This window comes from Cnephaeus nilssonii, assembly GCF_951640355.1.
Source record: "Cnephaeus nilssonii genome assembly, chromosome: X".
NCBI classification, from domain to species: domain Eukaryota; kingdom Metazoa; phylum Chordata; class Mammalia; order Chiroptera; family Vespertilionidae; genus Cnephaeus; species Cnephaeus nilssonii.
In genome coordinates this window covers 13,339,566-13,357,902 of record NC_137071.1, presented here as the reverse complement: position 1 = coordinate 13,357,902, position 18,337 = coordinate 13,339,566, and positions in this window count along the sequence as shown.

Genomic DNA, 18,337 nt, shown 5'->3' with positions numbered 1-18,337 from the left:
ATAGAGAGAATTTGAGAATCAGGATGGAATGAAAACAAACTTTGCACCTGCAAATATTCAAAATCAGTTATCAGTTATTTCTAAAATACAACTGCTTATAATAAAGAAAACACGATAAACACTTAGAAGACTTGACCAATTTTCAAAAATATTACTTTACTGAAAAAAGAAGTTCCAAGACCAAAAGTTTAAAAATGTAATCAAGATATGAGCTGTTCTCAGAATTTCATACATTGAAAAGAGAACATTCAATCCCATCAAAATATAAAATTTCTTGCCCAGCCAGCATGGCTCAGTGGTTGAGAGTAGACCTATGAACCAGGAGGTGACGGTTCAATTCCCAGTCAGGGCACATGTCCCAGTTGTGGGCTTGGCCCCCAGTGGAGGGCATGCAGGAGGCAGCCGATCAGTGATTCTTTCTCATCATTGATGTTTCTATTTCTCTCTCCCTCTCCCTTCCTCTCTGAAATCAATAAAAATATATTTTGTAAAAAATAAAAATATATATAAATTTTCCTTTGCAGTGCATATGTGAATTAGAGAAGATTTTTAATGCTCTATATCAATAAATAAATGTGATTGTCTTAGGGATTTGCCACTTTTAGAGGTCATATAGCCTCTATGTCCAAACAGAACCCTGCACTGCTTTTATCTTCCCCTACTATCAGTACACAGAGATGCCCTTATTTGTCAGTCAGCAGCAACCTTACCCTGAAGGTCTCAGTGTCCTTTAATCAAAATATTAACGTGAACTGTTTTCCTGAGTCATCTTTGATTAGGAATTAATTTGAATTTTCTATGACCTCCATCAAGAGGACAATTCTGTCTTTCAATGATGTTATTGTTCTGAAGTGAAATGCTCTGGACTTAAAGACACAATATTTTAATTTACAATCCTAGACCTTGGAACATCAGCATGTAGAGCTTAATTCTTAGAAATTGTGTGATATCTACAGAAAGAGAAGTGTGAATTGGGGACTAACAAAGGTGACAAAACAATATATATGTGTGTGTGTATGTGTGTGTGTGTGTGTGTGTGTGTGTGTGTGTGTGTATGTGTGTATGGCTAATATGCTAAGTGATGCTCAACACAGGAGCTGCCAAGCTGCAGTGACTCGGCAGTGGCAGTTCTTGGGTGAGGCACCCTGAAACCAGAGAGGAGAGAGCCCGATTCCTCGTGGGGCCATGCAATTCCACCTTTGGCCATGGGTTATGTTGTTGCTGGGGCACTGTGGGCCCGAATGTGGTTTACTGCACACTTGCGTTTGTGTTCCACACCCTGTACAACAGCAACTTTGCAGAGTGCCGTCTTGCACTCCGGGACCCCTCAGGGGATGTCGGAGAGCTGGTTTCGGCTCAATTCCTGCAGGCCAGGCCGAGGGATCCCACCTGCCAGAGGGACCCTGCTCACTCTGCAGGCGCTGGGGAGAGACTGGGGGAGGTTGGCTCCAGGGTGTGTCCGGCCCTTCTCACCCTGTCCTGCCCCACAGGCCACCTTCTAATCCCGTGGTCAGCAAACTGCGGCTCGCGAGCCACATGCAGCTCTTTGGCCCCTTGAGTGTGGCTCTTCCACAAAATACCACGGCCTGGACGAGTCTATTTTGAAGAAGTGGCATTAGAAAAAGTTTAAGTTTAAAAAATTTGGCTCTCAAAAGAAATTTCAATCGTTGTGCCGTTGATATTTGGCTCTGTTGACTAATGAGTTTGCCGACCATTGTTCTAATTGATTTCCTTTCAATGTGTATGAATCGTGCAGCAGGTCACTAGTAAGAAAATAAAAGAAAAAGATGGTGCTTCTTTCCCAGCCTGCCCCCTGCCGCCCCAATCATTAAATTAACATCACTATTGTTCCCCAGGTATTCTGGGTAGTTCAATGTTTGCGGAAAGGTTGCTGTCAGATTTTGCAGTTGATTTTCCATAGATTAGGTAGTAAACAACCAAGTTCTTCGAAAAACAGGGCATGATCTCTGTACTCCTGGGAGCACATAGGCAGAACCTTATAATCGCTTGCTAATTACCCCAAGTAAAGTAATTTGTTTTATCTGTCTGCCATTTGGTTTCCTGCAAAGTGTGAAAAAACTATTATGGGATTTTGCTCAAACTAATTACTACTATTTTATCATGAAGACTGTTCAAGCGTAATCCTCTTTCCTTGGCTTGCTTTCTCCTTGAATTTAAAGTTTTATGGTAAGCCAAGAAGGAGTTTTAACATTCTAGACTGTAATAGATACTCTTGATTTTTAGCCTCCCACTGTAATAATGTGCAATGATACCTCAGTATTTGAAATCAATAGCTGCTAACAAAGTGTTGCATATGGCTCTTCTTAATAGGTAGTAGGTCAGTATCAAAAGGAATCTTGCTAGAGTTTATAATGACAGAAAATTTATAAATGTCATAGTTACACAGTACCTTACAATTAACAAAGAGTTCTCATATACAGCACATAATTTCATAGAATCTTCCCAATCATCATGTATGATAGATTAGACTGTTGTTCAGAAAGTCTTCATTCCCTACCCTACCCCACATCATAGAAGAAGCACTTCCTCATACCATTGATATTGAGCTTGTGACTTGTTTTGGTCAGTGGGATTTTAACAGACACCACAAAACCAAAGGCTTAAAATGTGCTTACACAATTGGGCTTTTGCCATCGCCATGAAAACAAACAAACAAACAAACATATCCTAGGAAGCTGGTCTCAGAAGAATGAGGGACATGGGGAACACATCTGAATCCAATATAGGCAAGCCCATCTGAGCCCAGCCTAGACCAGCTTTACCCCAGCTGACCCGATGACATGCAAACCAGAATAAATGTGTTTTGTTGTAAGCCTTGGAAACATTGTGGGTTTTTTTTAAATGTTTGTATTGATTTTTAGAGCGAGGAAGGGAAAGGGGGAGTGAGATAGGAACATAGATGACAGAAAAACATCAATCAGTTGCCTCTTGCACGCCCCCTACTGGGGATCGAGCACATAACCCAGGCATGTGCCCTGATAAGGACTTGAAAGGTGACCTCTTGGTAACTGAGCCACACCTGCCCGGGCTGTGGTTGTTTTTGTTATTCAACAAAAGCTGACTGATACACCTAATGTCATATTCCTATTTTATAAAGAATAAGAAAATATGACTCAGAGAAGTAAAGTAATATGCTCAGAGTTTCCCAGAAATTAAATAAGAGAGCTACAATGGCCTAACTGAGAAGTAAGAGCAGTAGAAAAATGGTTCAGTGACATTTATGAGGCTGTGTGTGGTATGTGTTTGATGACAATAAAATATAAATCTACATGTCGCTAGATGAAAAATAACATATATGAAGCCCATTTTCCCTTTTTTTCTTATCTATTCAGGATAAGTTCTAAACACTGATGGCTTTGAGAATGGATATTGACAGTCTCAGTCACAATATTAATGAGATATATTAGCTAACAGAATTTTGGCAGTACTCTCTCATTTGAATGGGTGGTATGGTTTCCTTGACTGAAATGACTGCTCTGTTGAGTTGAATGAATGGCACTGCTGAAAAGTGCACTGTCAAATATTGATAGCTAATTAGATGGATTTTATCATAATAGTCAAGTACATTCACATACACTCACAAAAGAAGAGCTATTAAAGATCTTGACAAGAAAATAAACTAAGCCCCAGAACTTCAATGTTTATTTCTAAGTTAAGCACTCAAAGCAAGAAGATTTACTTTTATAAAACCAGTGAATGATAAACCCAAGGGATTATGTACATATTTTAAGAAAAATCAGTACTAAGGTTAAGTATATTATAGAATTCCTACTTTTCTTGACCAACCTTTTTTTTTTTTTTTAAGATCTAGATTCTCCTAATTCATCAAGCTGTTAAAAATATTCAGGAACAACCTGAGAAAGTTTTTCTGATAAAGAAGGAGTACAAAGACAAACAAAAAATGGCCCTAACCTGTTTGGCTCAGTGGATAGAGCGTCGGCCTGCAGGCTGAAGCGTCCCAGGTTCGATTCCAGTCAAGGGCATGTACCTTGGTTGTGGGCACATCCCCAGTAGGGGGTGTGTAGGAGGCAGCTGATCGATGTTTCTAACTCTCTATCCCTCTCCCTTCCTGTGTAAAAAATCAATAATATATATATATTTTTTAATAAAGCTAAATAAGATGTTGTAGATGATCTTTAAGCCTTGACAGACACGGATGTCCATAGTGGGAGAAGATTTAGAAGCTAACGCAAAGATAAGAGTAAAATTGAGCACAAATTGTGAATAAATTGAATTAGTCTGAACATGAGAGGTAGATAAAGGAAAACTATAGAACATGTCACATGAGAACACAACACAAAGGCCACTATCTGCAGGCCAGGAAGAGAGCCCTCACTTGCACCTTGATCATGGACTTCCAGCCTCCAGAACAGTGGGAGAAATAAATGTCTGTTGTTTAAGCCACACAGTGTGTGATATTTTTATGGTAGCCTGAGCAGACTAATAAACAAAACCTAAGCATCACCTAGCGATTACCTTTCAAAAATGGCACTTTAGGCATGCCATTTCAAGAACAGACACTTTGCTGACGATTATCTACTCTTGTGTGAATACAATGCCATTGGAATTATAGCCCTTAGCTAGTGTCCCAATTTTTCCACATGTTCAGTACTTCTCTAACTAACTCTTTCCAAGCCACTAACAAAAGTTAGGCACTTTGTTCACTACGCCTGAATACACCTTGCTCATATCCACAACTCTGTTTGCCCTGAATTGTCTGGAATGGCCTCATCTTTTTCATCCATTTAAAAAATCCTTCTCCTGTCCGGCCTGCAGTTGAATGTCGACCTATGAACCCGGAGGTCATGGTTTGATTCCCAGTCAAGACACATGCGCAGGCTGTGGGCTCAATCCCCAGTGTGGGGCATGCAGGAGGCAGCCAACCAATCACTCTCTCTCATCATTGATGTTTCTATCTCTCTCTCTCCCTCTCCCTTCCTCTCTGAAGTTAATAAAAATATATTTTATTTAAAAAATCCTTTTCCTTACAAAGTTAGCCAACTATGGCAGCCTACACTGACTTCTTCCTCTGAATCAAACCTACTGCTCATATCACTCATTTTATACTAAATACAGGGTGTCCCCCAAAAATGTATACACACTTTGAATTTATAAAGTCGGTGTTTATTAACATACAGTTCCTTTTCAAAATTTAAAAGAGTCTACAGAAATGAATAGTGTTGTTGTTGTTTTTTGTCAGTATTTTCAAACTGATGACTGTTCTGGTCCAGGAACTAGCTAATAACACAAAGCAGTGGAATCCCAAACATCAAGAATCGTTTCTTTCAGTATTTGTGTGTTCTCTGTTCATCGACTGTTGCTGCTTTTGTGCCATAAACTTTATCTTTTCTGTGTCCCCATAAAAACGTCTAGTGAATAAATTTTCTTTGTTAAAAGCTTAGTCTGTCTTCACCCATTATGCCAAACCAGCTAAATCTGAAAAGGAGTTATCAGCTATTAAAGTATGTATACATTTGGGGGGACACCCTATATACTAGTATACATACTGAAATAAACCAAGTATGTCTTCAAATATTTTTCAACCTACCAGCATTAGTTATTTAAAATACAAAATAGAAAAATAAAGTTGGGTTTTGTTATAAGAACAACAAAAATATCTAATTTACTTGGAAATATCTTCACCCAAAATATATAGGCTCTATAGGATAAATTAGTAACAGAAAAACTCTGTGAGAGACAGCATATTTTATAGAAAAACTGACTAAATATTCTATATATAAATATTATAATACAGTAAAATCCCCCCTTATCCACGGGAGACACATTCCAAGACCCAAACCCTATATATACTATGTTTTTTTCCTATACATACATAATTACAATAAAGTTTATTTCATAAATTAAGCACAATAAGAGATTAACAACAACTAATAAAATAGAACAACTACATCAATCCTCTCTAATAAAATGGTAATATGCAAATTAACCATCACTCCGCTACATAAGCCACGCCCACCAGCCAAGCCACGCCCACCAGCCAATCAGGGCGAGTATGCAAATTAACCCCAATCCAAGATGGCTACAGCCACAGAGAGCAAGGTTTCCCAGGTAAGAGAGCAAGCCAAGCTTTCCATAGCCATTGCAGGCCTAAGCCTCCACTCAAGCTACAAAGTTTCAGTTATAGAAGGTAAACAAATTGAAACAAATGGCGGCAGAATGGAACTTGAGAGAGCAGGCTGGGTTGCCGGCGGCAACAGGGGAAGCAAAGCTTTCTGCACACCCTGGCCGGGCTCACCCGCTTAAGGCTACAAAGTTTCAATTGTAGAAGGTGAATTAACTGCCACAGAAATGGCTGCCGGAGCCCCAGGCTTGGCTCCGCTCCAGGCTACAAAGTTTCAATTGTAGAAGGAAAATAAATCCCAGATACCAGGGCCTCTGCTTGGGTTGCCAGGGGGCTTGGCCGGCCTGCAAACCACCACAGGCCCCTCGCTCAGGCCGCCCCACGCCCCAAGGGAACCCCCACCTGATCCGGGACACCCTTCAGGGCAAACCAGCTGGCCCCCACCCATGCACCAGGCCTCTATCCTATCTAATAAAAGAATAATATACAGATTGGTCATCACTGCAACACACAATATAGCTGCCCCCATGTGGTCAAAGATCCTGCCCCCATGTGGACACAAGATGGCCACTACAAGATGGCCAGCAGGGGAGGGCAGTTGGGAGGCACCCGGCCTGCAAGGGAGGGCAGTTGAGAGGGACCAGGCTTGCAAGGGAGGGCAGTTGGAGGTGATCAACCCTGCAGGAGAGGGCAGTTAGGGGTGACCAGGCCGGCAGAGGAGGGCAGTTGGAGGTGATCAACCCTGCAGGAGAGGGCAGTTAGGGGTGACCAGGCTGGCAGAGGAGGGAAGTTGGGGGCAAACAGGCTGGCAGGGGAGCAGTTAAGCATCAACCAGGCTGGCAGCGGAGTGGTTAGGGGGTGATCAGGCTGGCAGGCAGAAGCGGTTAGGGGCAATCAGGAAGGCAGACAGGCAAGCAGTTGGGAGCCAGCAGTCCTGGATTGTGAGATGGATGTCCGACTGCCCGTTTAGGCCCGATCCTGGTGGGATCGGGCCTAAATGGGCAGTCGGACATCCCTCCAGGAGTCCCAGATTGGAGAGGATACAGGCTGGGCTGAGGGACAACCCCCCGCCGTGCACGAATTTTGTGCACCAGGCTTCTAATATACGATAATAAAAATTATATGAATGTGACCTTCCCCCGCCCCTCAAAATATCTTATTGTACTATACTCACACTTCTTGTCATGATATGAGATGATACAATGGCAGACCTACTCCTGAATCTGTGTAACTATCCCATACTTGAAGTAAATGTCTTGGTGTCACTCATTTCAGGAGATCCCTTGTGAAGTCTTCGTATGGCTCAATGTTTTCTGGAGCAATACTTCTGTCAATAGAAATATATTTTCTGTTCAAGTCTTCCACCCACAAATTTAATGCCTTATCCATCTTAACTAAGCACTTAACCTGCACTGTGGCTGTAACTTTTGTACTTTGAAGTGCAAAACTAGCATGAATTTCCTTTTCCTTCTTCACAATTTCATGGAGAGAAGATCCATTCTTACTGTACATCTTAGCAAGCTCAGCAAATGATTTTCTTTCTTTCCTTATAAAATGAAAAGAAACATATTTTCTTAAGTTCTTGACTTATTTTCCTTTTCTTAAGTCAAGAACTTTCACCTTTTCACTTAAAGAAGATACTTTCTGGCCTCTTTTTGGCCTATCTGAAGTGCCAGCATCACTACTCTTGCACTTTGGGGCCATCAGTAAGTAAAATAAGGGTGGCTTGAACACAAGCACTGTGGTACCATGACAGTGGATCTGATCACTGAGATGGCTACTAAGTGGCCAGTAGGCTGGAAGCCTCTATAGCACTGAGATGTGGTACAAATGGATGATTCACATCCCAGGCTGTATGATGTAGGACTCAGAATATTTCATCACACTACTCAAAATGGCACTGATTTAAAACATATGAGTTGTTTTTCTGAAATTTTCCATTTAATATTTTCAGACCATGGTTGGCCGAGAGTAACTGAAACTGTGGAAATGAAACCAAGGATAAGGGGGCACTACTGCATAATGAATGCATATTTCATCTATATGTCAACTATTTCCAAGTTAACTTATAGTAATAGAACAATATCAGAATCCCAATATGGTTATTTGAATCTTTACAAAAATTAGTCCAACATTTAGCAAGAAAGCAGAGGTTAAAATAGCTAACAAAATTTGGGGGAAAGAAAAGGTTATAGGGGAAATACCTATATTAAACATTAGTCATACAAACTATAATAATATAGTATTGTATTAGCATAAGAATAATAGACAATCATATAAACTAGATTAGTTTATAAACAGATACTAGTGTATAAAAGACTAATATTTGTTTAGAGAAAGACTGTAAATCAATAGAAAAGATGGACAAAATTGAATATAATTCAAAGAATATTGGCTACTAGGAAATAATCAATATAGTCATACTATTAAATTACATATGGATTATATAGTGAACTACAAAAACTGAAACCTTAGAAAATAGATAAATATATGCACTCTGTGTGAAAATATCATTTTTAAGCCTAAAAGCAGTAAAATAAATAGAACAATACATTTTATGGCACAACAAAAAGAAAAGTTTCTATGTTTAAAATATTAGCACTAAAATTTAAAGTTAAAAATTAAAAGTAAATCAGGGGAAAATATTTGAGGCAACCATGACAAAGGATTACTAATCTTGCTCTATGAGTGCCTCAAAAAATAAGCAGTATGGTGATGTGAAAAATTACCCAAATGTTGACAGGACTTCATTTCTGGATGATTTTTCTTTCCCTCCTCTAAATTTATGTATAGTTAAACATTTCAGCAGTAAACAAAACTACAGATATAATTAGAAAAAATGTTATCAGGAAAAAGGCGAAGGAAAATATCAATGAGATGAAGAAATTGTCAAGAAGGTTCTGGTTAGCAGAGAAAGGCTGCTTTTGGTTAAAAGTTCACTACAGATTTTAAAAATTGAAGACTACTGATATAAGAATTAGTGTATAAATTATGGCAAAGGGCTCTCTCCTGGAATGTAGGTTACTTAGTGTCTGATTCTGGAAGGGGCTTTGGTCAAAAGGACAAAGCCAAAGGCAAAGAACTTTTGAATATACTGAAAGCAAAAGCAATTTTATAAAATATAATATACTGCTCAATCAATTATACACACTTAGAATAAAATGCTGTAATCCAATTGAAAGGTCTCACTTCCATCCCATGATTTATGAGTTGTCACAAAAGTCTACAATTGAATTACTGCATCAGTATTCACTTTTAGATGATAGATTGAAAATGTTAATACATATAAAACCAGGGAAGTTTAAGAGGGAGAAAATCATGTTTTCAATATGCAACATGTATCAGCAATCAAAAATTGGAATCAAGAACTTATTGTTTGGCCTTAGCTGGTTTTGCTCAGTGGTTGGAGCGTCGGCCCACGGTCTGAAGGGTCACGGGTTCGATTCCGGTCAAAGGCACATACCTCGGTTGCAGGCTCGATCTCCAGCCCCAACCAGGGCCGTGCGTGGGAGGCAGCCAATTGATATGTCTCTCTCGCATTGATGTTTCTCTCTCTCTGTCTCTCCCCCTCCCTTCCATTCTCAAAAAAAAAGAACTTATTGTTTTTATCCCATTTAAAATAATTTTTGGCCAAAATTAGAGTGTCATTGGATTTGAGGTTTGAATAGAGAGTAACATGTAATTAATCACTCTAATAATTATTTATAAATAGACTACCATGTACCTCTCTCATAAGAAGGAGTCAATACAAGGAACAAAGTAAGTATTTCTGCATCTTGAAGAGCTTTCAGCCCATTGATGGTTACAGAGAAGTAAAGCGGCAATAATGACACAGTGTGATGAGTGTTGAAGACATGTAGAGAGCTTTGACAGTATATAAGGAGCATTCAGCTCCAATATGAGAGATCAGAAAAAACTTTCTGAAAGAATATACTTTTAAACTGAGACCTGAAAGAGTGTAAAAGCCAAATTAATATGGAGAAGAAAAGAGTAAAAGGCAGAGAGGAAATTCATGAGCTCAGAGGCAACAGAAAGCTCATCTTGTTGTAGAGCATAGATTGTGAAGGGGGAGCAATGAGAAAACAGCTGGAAGAATCTAGTCAAATTAAGGAGTTTGGACTTCTCCTCAGGGTGGGTAAATAAATAAATAAATAAATAAATAAATAAATAAATAAAAAATAAACAGGAACAGGAGGGGTGATATAATCAAGTTTTTATATTTTAAAAATCATCCTGGCTGTTATATATAGAAAAAAATGGGGAGGGACAGGATGAGTCAGTGGGTTTAGCTAAGAGTTTCATACAAGAGATAAGATGGTGGCCTAAGCCAGTAGATAATGCTAAAGGATAGAGAGACATCAACAAGTTTTAGAAATATTTAGGGGTCAGAAGATTTAAGACTTAGTGATTGGAGAGTAGAGCCTTTGAATATGTGTAGAATCTAAGTCATCAATTTTATTAGCATAACGCTTTTCACAAAATTTCCTAATCCTTTTGATATCTACAACATCTGCAGTGGTGTCACCTCTCATTCCTGATACTGGGGATTCATGTTTTTTCCTCCGCTTTTTCTAATGAGTATAGCAAGAGGTTGATCTATTTTATAGATCTCTAAAAGTTACCTCTTTCAGCTTGATTTTTTTCTACTTTTGCTTTCTGTCATTAATTTCCACTCTGATCTTTGTTTCTTCTACTTATTTTTTGTTTCATCTACTTTTCTTTTTCTATTGGATTTCTGTTTCATTTTTTATCTTTTTCTCTATCTCTCCTCCTCCTTATTCTATTCTGCATTCTCTGGCCTCCTAGAGGTCGGTAATGGGAATAGAAATTTGAAAGATTGGATTGAACATCTCTTAGCAAGTCCTGCATAGATGTGCCTCTCTGTTTAGAATGTGTGGGTTATGTATGCATCACCCTTATTGCTCTGAAGTCACAGACAAAAATCTATACTGCCAGTGATGGAAATGGCTGGCCCCAAAAGGCAGTTGACTCAGAAAGAAAATGGGAATTTTTTTTTTCTGGACGTTGAGAATTCAGAGTAAGGAGGGAAGGTAAGTACCCATCTCTTTTTTAAAATATATTTTTTTACTGATTTTAGAGAGGAAGGGAGAGGGATAGAGAGATAGAAACATCAATGATGAGAATCATTGATTGGCTACCTCCTACACGCCCCACACTGGGGACTGAGCCAGCAATCTGAGCATGTGCCCTGACCAGAATCAAACCGTGACCTCCTGGTTTACAGATAGACACTCAATGCTGAGCCATGCCAGCTGGGCAAGTACCCATCTCTTAGCACTACTACTGATGAAGCTTGCATTAGTTAGGGAGTTCATTGACATAAGATCCAAAGTTTCAACTCTAGTCTATGATTTTACGCACAATGCTAAAGTAGTCATTTTGAAATACAGTAAGAGAAAAAAGTTTGTGCAATAGGCAAAAGAAAATGTTATTTCATCATATTAAAATGAGTGACTAAATGACAGAAATGAGTGAAGGAGGTTAATGCTTGTTTCATTACCAGTGTATGGGGAGTAGAAGGCATTGTATCACTGATGTACTGTAATGTTTTCACATTTAAGGAGCTTCTCAGAAAAGCCAGCAACCTAGTCTCAGGGTCATTCTCTGAATCCCTAATGAGCCATAGTACATGCAACATTAATTATAGTATTAAGAGAGAAGGCTCAAAAATGCCTTCAACTTAGGGTCTGTCTCTTCCAGTGAAAGCTAAAGAAAAAGGCAGATATTTACATTCCCCTGCTGTCTATTTAGCTTTTTTTCTTAATAAGAGGAAAAAACGTACAGGGATGCCATTTGCCACCCTTTTAAAGAGTTACTTAGACTTAGAGGACAGTATTAATACCTATTCCAACCTACCTAAGCCTACCTTTCTTCTAGGTGACGGATTTGTAATCCCCCATGTGTAAAATAGGATAAAAGCTATTATTCTGGAGTTTCTCCAATTTGTGAGAAAATATAGGCCGATCCTTGAATTTTCGGAATATCAACAAATTTCACTACTTGAGGTAATGGAGTGGCCCAGTAGGTAATTTCCATGTTATCTTTGAAATGCTGCTTATATACAAGCAAGAGAAACAAGTTCAACTATCTCCCCTTACCACCTGTGTTTTTGTCCAGTTTAATTAATACCTATTGCTTCCAGCTGAGGTGTTTCAAAGCATAACATGGTCATCACTACTGTCCCTAGACCAAGTAACCAGAACCCCTGTCCTGGGTTCTCACTTTAGAGGGACCAGCTCTGGCCTTCCTCTGGCCATGACCCTCTGTGCAGGATGAGGAATCTAAAGGTTCCAGTGGCCCAGCAGGCATGGCTCAGTGGTTGAGTATTGACCTACGAACCAGGAGGTCTAGTTTAATTTCTGGTCAGGGCACATGCCTGGGTTGCAGGCTAGATTCCCCAGTAGGGGTGTGCAGGAGGCAGTCAATCAATGATTCTCTCTCAACATTGATGTTTCTATCAAGGATGTCCACTTGGAACCCATTCCCTCCCTATACCTGGGATACCAAAGACCTAGAATTCCCAAAGTCTACAGTAAGTCACTTGCATGAGTCTAGTCCCCCTGAAGCTAGACTTCCATAAGTCGAGTCCCCCATTGCAGCAGGCACACCCCTAAGCCAATGGGCAGTTGTTAGTAAGATGTGGAGTGAGTCCAGATGGGATATACACATGCCTGTGCATGGACCCTCTTCCTAATAGACACAGCCGGGGGTGGAAATGAAAGGCAAGCTGATGACCAAAGACCCTGAGTTTTACTCTGTCCCTGTGTGAGGCATACTCTCACAGAAACCATGGAGGAGAAGCATAGCACACCAGCCATCTTCAGAACTGATTCAAGCCATAGCTGATTTGGCTCACTGGATAGAGTGTCAGCCTGCGGACTGAAGGGTCCTGGTTTCGATTCCAGTCAAGGGCACATGCCCAGATACACACACACACACACACACACACACACACACACACACACACTGAGTGGCCAGATTATTATGATCTCTGAACGCATAATAATCTGGCCACTCAGTGTGTGTGTGTATGTGTGTGTGTGTGTGTGTGTGTGTGTGTGTGTGTGTGTGTGTGTATTAAAAGCATAATATGCTAATTAGACTGGATGTCCTTCCGGACGAAGTTCCGGAGGCCGGGGCAGAGGCTGCTGCTACGGCCGGGGCCCCAAGCCCCTTGCACGAATTTGTGCATCAGGCCTCTAATATATATATATTAGAGGCCCCTCTAATATATATATATTAGAGGCCCGGTGCATGAATTTGTGCATGGGTGGGGTCCGGCCAGCCTGGCCAGGGGGAGGGGACATGGGTGGTTGGCCGGCCTGCCTGCTGGTCGAACTCCTGGTCGAGGGGACAATTTGCATATTAGCCTTTTATTATATAGGATATATAATATAATATATTATATATATTATGAGTGGCCAGATTATTATGCGTTGAGAGATCATAATAATCTGGCCACTCAGTGTATATGAACTGATTCAAGCTAGTGAAGACTGTGGGTGAAAGGAGCCACATGCTGACCTGACAAGCTCAGGGAAGACCTGCATGGCAGTCTTGCAAACTCAAAGACCTAAGTAACCACAAAGGATGGTCTGAAATTAAACTTTAACTAAAAGCAGTTAGAATGGTGAGTCACCTCCTAGGCCTGTATCTTCCCTGACAAAGTCAGCCTTTACCTTAACTGAGCTTATTGTCTTTTTGCATCTAAGATAACATATCATTGAAATGTCAGAGTAACTTGTAACTTCCCTTTTTACCAGACCCCCCTCAGGACACAACCAAATGCCCTAGGCACCAGGACATAAATAATATAAATTCCTTCATTGTTATTATTATGTTAATTGTTGACTGTTAACTATCCTGCACCCACCTAAGTAAAAGTAGTATGTGTCTATCATCTTACTTTTTATCCAATCCCAGAGGTTTCTTCCCCCACACACACACACATCCCACCTCTGCACCCCCACACCGCACCCCCGTTTTGCTTCCCCCCCCCCTCGCCTCTCTAATCTATTACCAATGGATTTCATTTTACCCACCTAAGTCTCCTCCTTTGGTTGCAATGTATAAAATTAGACGAAAAACAACCATTCTCTGGAGCGTTATCCCAATCCCTTGAGATTCTGCTCCAAGGCAATTGTCGACAGTTTGGTTCAAATAAACTCACAAAAATTCTTTACAGGTTTGAATGCTTTTACATTAACAAGACCAAAAGTTAAAACACATGTATATAGGATCAAGGGAAATTTGTGAAGACCATTAGGGTTCACCCTTCCTCTCTCTTCCCTCCCCTGGTAGAAATCTGCTAAATCTTCTGCCTCCAACTTCATAAGATCAAAAAGAGGTAAGAGCAGCATCAGGGGATCCCTGGTCCTTCTTCCCTTCAAGGCACAGTGGCTTAAGTCTCCAACCTGAAAGAAAAACACAAGGAAACACCAAAATCTAATTTCATCATCTTCTTTTCAACCACTTCTTTCCATCTCTCCTTCTTAGTCAAAAAGACAACCAGGCTCATTGAGTACGTTTGTGCTTAACACAGAGGAATGGCTGCAGACTGGGGATAAGAAGGCTGCTGGATTCCAATTAACTTCACCACTTAACTTTGATTGCTGTGTTACTCTGGATGAACTCGCTGTTTGTTAGTAAATGGGGGTGAGGATCTCAAAGATTAATGATGGCACTGATTGTAGCTACACAATAGGACCCAGATGTTCCCATACTTATTGCTTCCTCTCCTTGACCCTCTTTCCTGCAATTATTAGATAGAAAATGCAAATATGGCATTTGGGAAACCTGACACAAGCCCAAACTACCGAGACAGGATCTAAACTTTGAATAACACTTTGTCTCATACTCAGATTTCGTAAGTTAAATAACACTATATCAAAGATAAGAAAAGGGCGAAACATTCTTGAAAGTGGGAATAGAGAAAAAGTTGAAGACACGCTGAGTATGTGTAATTATTTGATATCAAAGCCAAATCTTGATAAAAAACATACTCTGCTATATATCAAGTTCATGTAGCACAAAATCAATCTAAGAAAATAATCCACACTGAAGGCTCAAAGAACAAACTACAAATATATAGCATCCATTTTTAGGCTGATCTTACTGGTCAGTCATCCCTTTAACAGGACAGAAATTTCATCTAACACTTCCATTTCTCTTAATGAATTTCCTAACTACCACAGAATGTTAGTTGGGGAATCTTAGAAGCAATCTAGTCTATCTAGAAGTGCAACCAGATTTTATTTCATCTGATCAAAATTCTTACAAAACTAACAGATCAAAAACCAATTACAATATAAACCCCCCAATAAGCTACAGGGATAAGGAATAAAAGAGATTCTTAGTACTCAACAAATCTGGTTACTTTCTTCTCCCTGAGTAGCGGGTCCTCTCACAATTAGGCAGGACTGTGTGGTTAATTCTGGCAAATGGACTGTGAGTGGAAGGGAGTGGAAGAGACATGTTTCACTTTCACCTGAGGCAGTGAGAAAGTCTTACATCACTCCTCTCTTGTGCCTATCCTCCGAAAATGTGGAGTCATTTGTTGTGAAGGTAGAATCAAGATAGTAGTGGCTGGGATTCTGTCATCCACTGCTTGGAAGGAAGCTTCCTTCCCTAAAGAATCTCTAGATTTCTGAGTCAGAAATAAGCCACTGAGCCCAGCCGGTGTGGTTTAGTGGTTGAGCATCGACCTATGAACCAGGAGGTCACAGTTCCATTCCTGGTCAGGGCACATGCTCAGGTTTTGGGCTGGATTCCCAGTGTGGAGCATGCAGGAGGCAGCCAATCAATGATTCTCTCTTATCATTGATGTTTATATCTTTCTATCCCTCTCCTTTCCTCTCTTAAATCAATAAAAATATATTTTAAAAACAGGAAAAAAAAGAAAGAAGCCACTGAAATGTAGAGGAATTTTTTTGGTTGTCATTATTATAGCATACCTACCCTTATCATACTAGGATAGGTATATTCTCAAAGTGAGGAATTTCTGGTATCAGACATCAAACCATTGGATCATATTTTACCAAAAAAAGGAAAACCCTAAGACAATCTATTATAGTATACTTATATTTTTCCTGCCCCAAGCCCACAAATATGCCTTACCCCTTCACATATACACACATAGGCACACAGTCACAGAAAAAGGTGCACAGTCTACTCTATGCCACATGTCTGATAAGCACCAGGAATCCTATATACTGAGTGGCCAGATTATTATGATCTCTGAATGCATAATAATCTGGCCACTCAGTGTATATCCTATATAATAAAAGGCTAATATGCAAATTGTCCCCTCAACCAGGAGTTCGACCAGCAGGCAGGCCGGCCAACCGCCCATGTCCCCTTCCCCTAGCCAGGCTGGCCGGACCCCACCCATGCACGAATTTATGCACCAAGCCTCTAACATCCTACCTAATAATAGAGTAATATGCAAATTGACCGTACCTTCGCTACACCCACAAGCCACGCCCACCAACCACGCCCACCAGGAAACCTTTGCAGGGACGTTGGGGTGTGGCGGAGCCCAAGGCCGGGAAAGCCTCTGGCGGAGGCTTTCCTGGCCTTGGGCACCAGCGGGGAGTCTGCAGGGATTGCAGGCAACGACCAGGGGGTCGGCTCCTATGATCCGTAGCAGGGAGGCTGGGGTGCAGCAGAGCCCAAGGCCGCCGCCCAGGGCCAAGCTCCAACCCTGAAAGAAGGCAGGAGGTGGTGGCCACAGCCAAGGCCTGGGTCCCCGGTGCCGGCAGAAAACTGGTGCAGGCAGCCAGGTGAATGAAGGTCTATTGCACGAATCTTCGTGCAAACGGGCTGCTAGTATATATATATATACATATATGTATACACACACACACACACACACACACACACACACACACTGAGTGGCCAGATTATTATGCGTTCAGAGATCATAATAATCTGGCTACTCAGTGTATAATAAAAGCCTAATATGCTAAGTGTCTGGTCATCTGGTCAGCCATTCAACCAATCAAAGCATAATATGCTAATGATATGCTAAGGCCGCTCAACTGCTCGCTATTACGTGCACTGACCACCAGGGGGCATATGCTCCAACAGTAGGTTAGCTTGCTGTTGGGGTCTGGCCGATTGGGACTGAGCAAGACAGGCCAGACACACCCTGGAGCCCTCCCATGGTCCCTCCCAAGCTGGCCAACCTCCCACATCCCTCCCTAGCCCCGATCTTGCACCTCTGGGGTCACTTGGCCTGGCCTGCACCCTCTCGCAATCCAGGACCCCTCAGGAGATGTCAGAGAGCTGGTTTCAGCTCGATTCCACAGGCCAGGCTGAGAGACCCCACTGGTGCATGAATTCCTGCACCAGGCCTCTAGTAATTAAATAATACATGATTACTACCGGTATCCTTCAGGAGGAAATGAGGATAAATCACACAAACAATTATGACAGAGAGCAATGAGATCTATGTTCCAACCTACAGTGTATGTTCCAACCTACAGTGGAAGCTCCAAGGAAGGAGAAACCAATTCTACCCAGAGGAAGATGAAGATATCCTCACAGAGGAGGTGACACAAGCTAAATCATGAAGGAAATAAGAATTTTCTAGTTGGACTAGAAGTAGAAGTATATTTCAGGCAAAGGCAGAGGACATGAAAACATATCAAGTCCCTAAAGAACTCACCAAGTATTTAGAGATAGGTTAAAATAGAATGTGCTTGTAGGATAATTATAGGATACTAGAGGGGGGTGTCCCTCAGCCCAACCTTCACCCTCTCCAATCAGGGACCCCTTGGGGGATGTCCAACTGCTGGTTTAGGCCCAATTCCTGCAGTCAGACATCCCTCTCACAATCCAGGACCACTGGCTCCTAACTTCTCACCTGCCTGCCTGATCTCCCCTAACCACTGTACCTGCCAGCCTGATCTCCCCTAACTGCTCCCCTGCCTGCCTGTTCACCCCTAACTGCCTCTGCCTGCTGGCCTGATCACCCCTAACTGCTCTCCTGCCTGCCTGATCACCCCTAACTGCCTCTGCCTACAGGCCTGATTGCCCCTAACCACCTCTGCCTATTGGCCTAATCACCCCTAACTGCTCCCCTACAGGCCTGATCACCCCTAACCACCTCTGCCTGCCTGCCTGATTGCCCCTAACTGCTCCCCAGCCTGCCTGATGCCCCTAACTTCTCCCCTGCCTGCCTGATTGCCCCTAACCACTCTGCCTATCTGC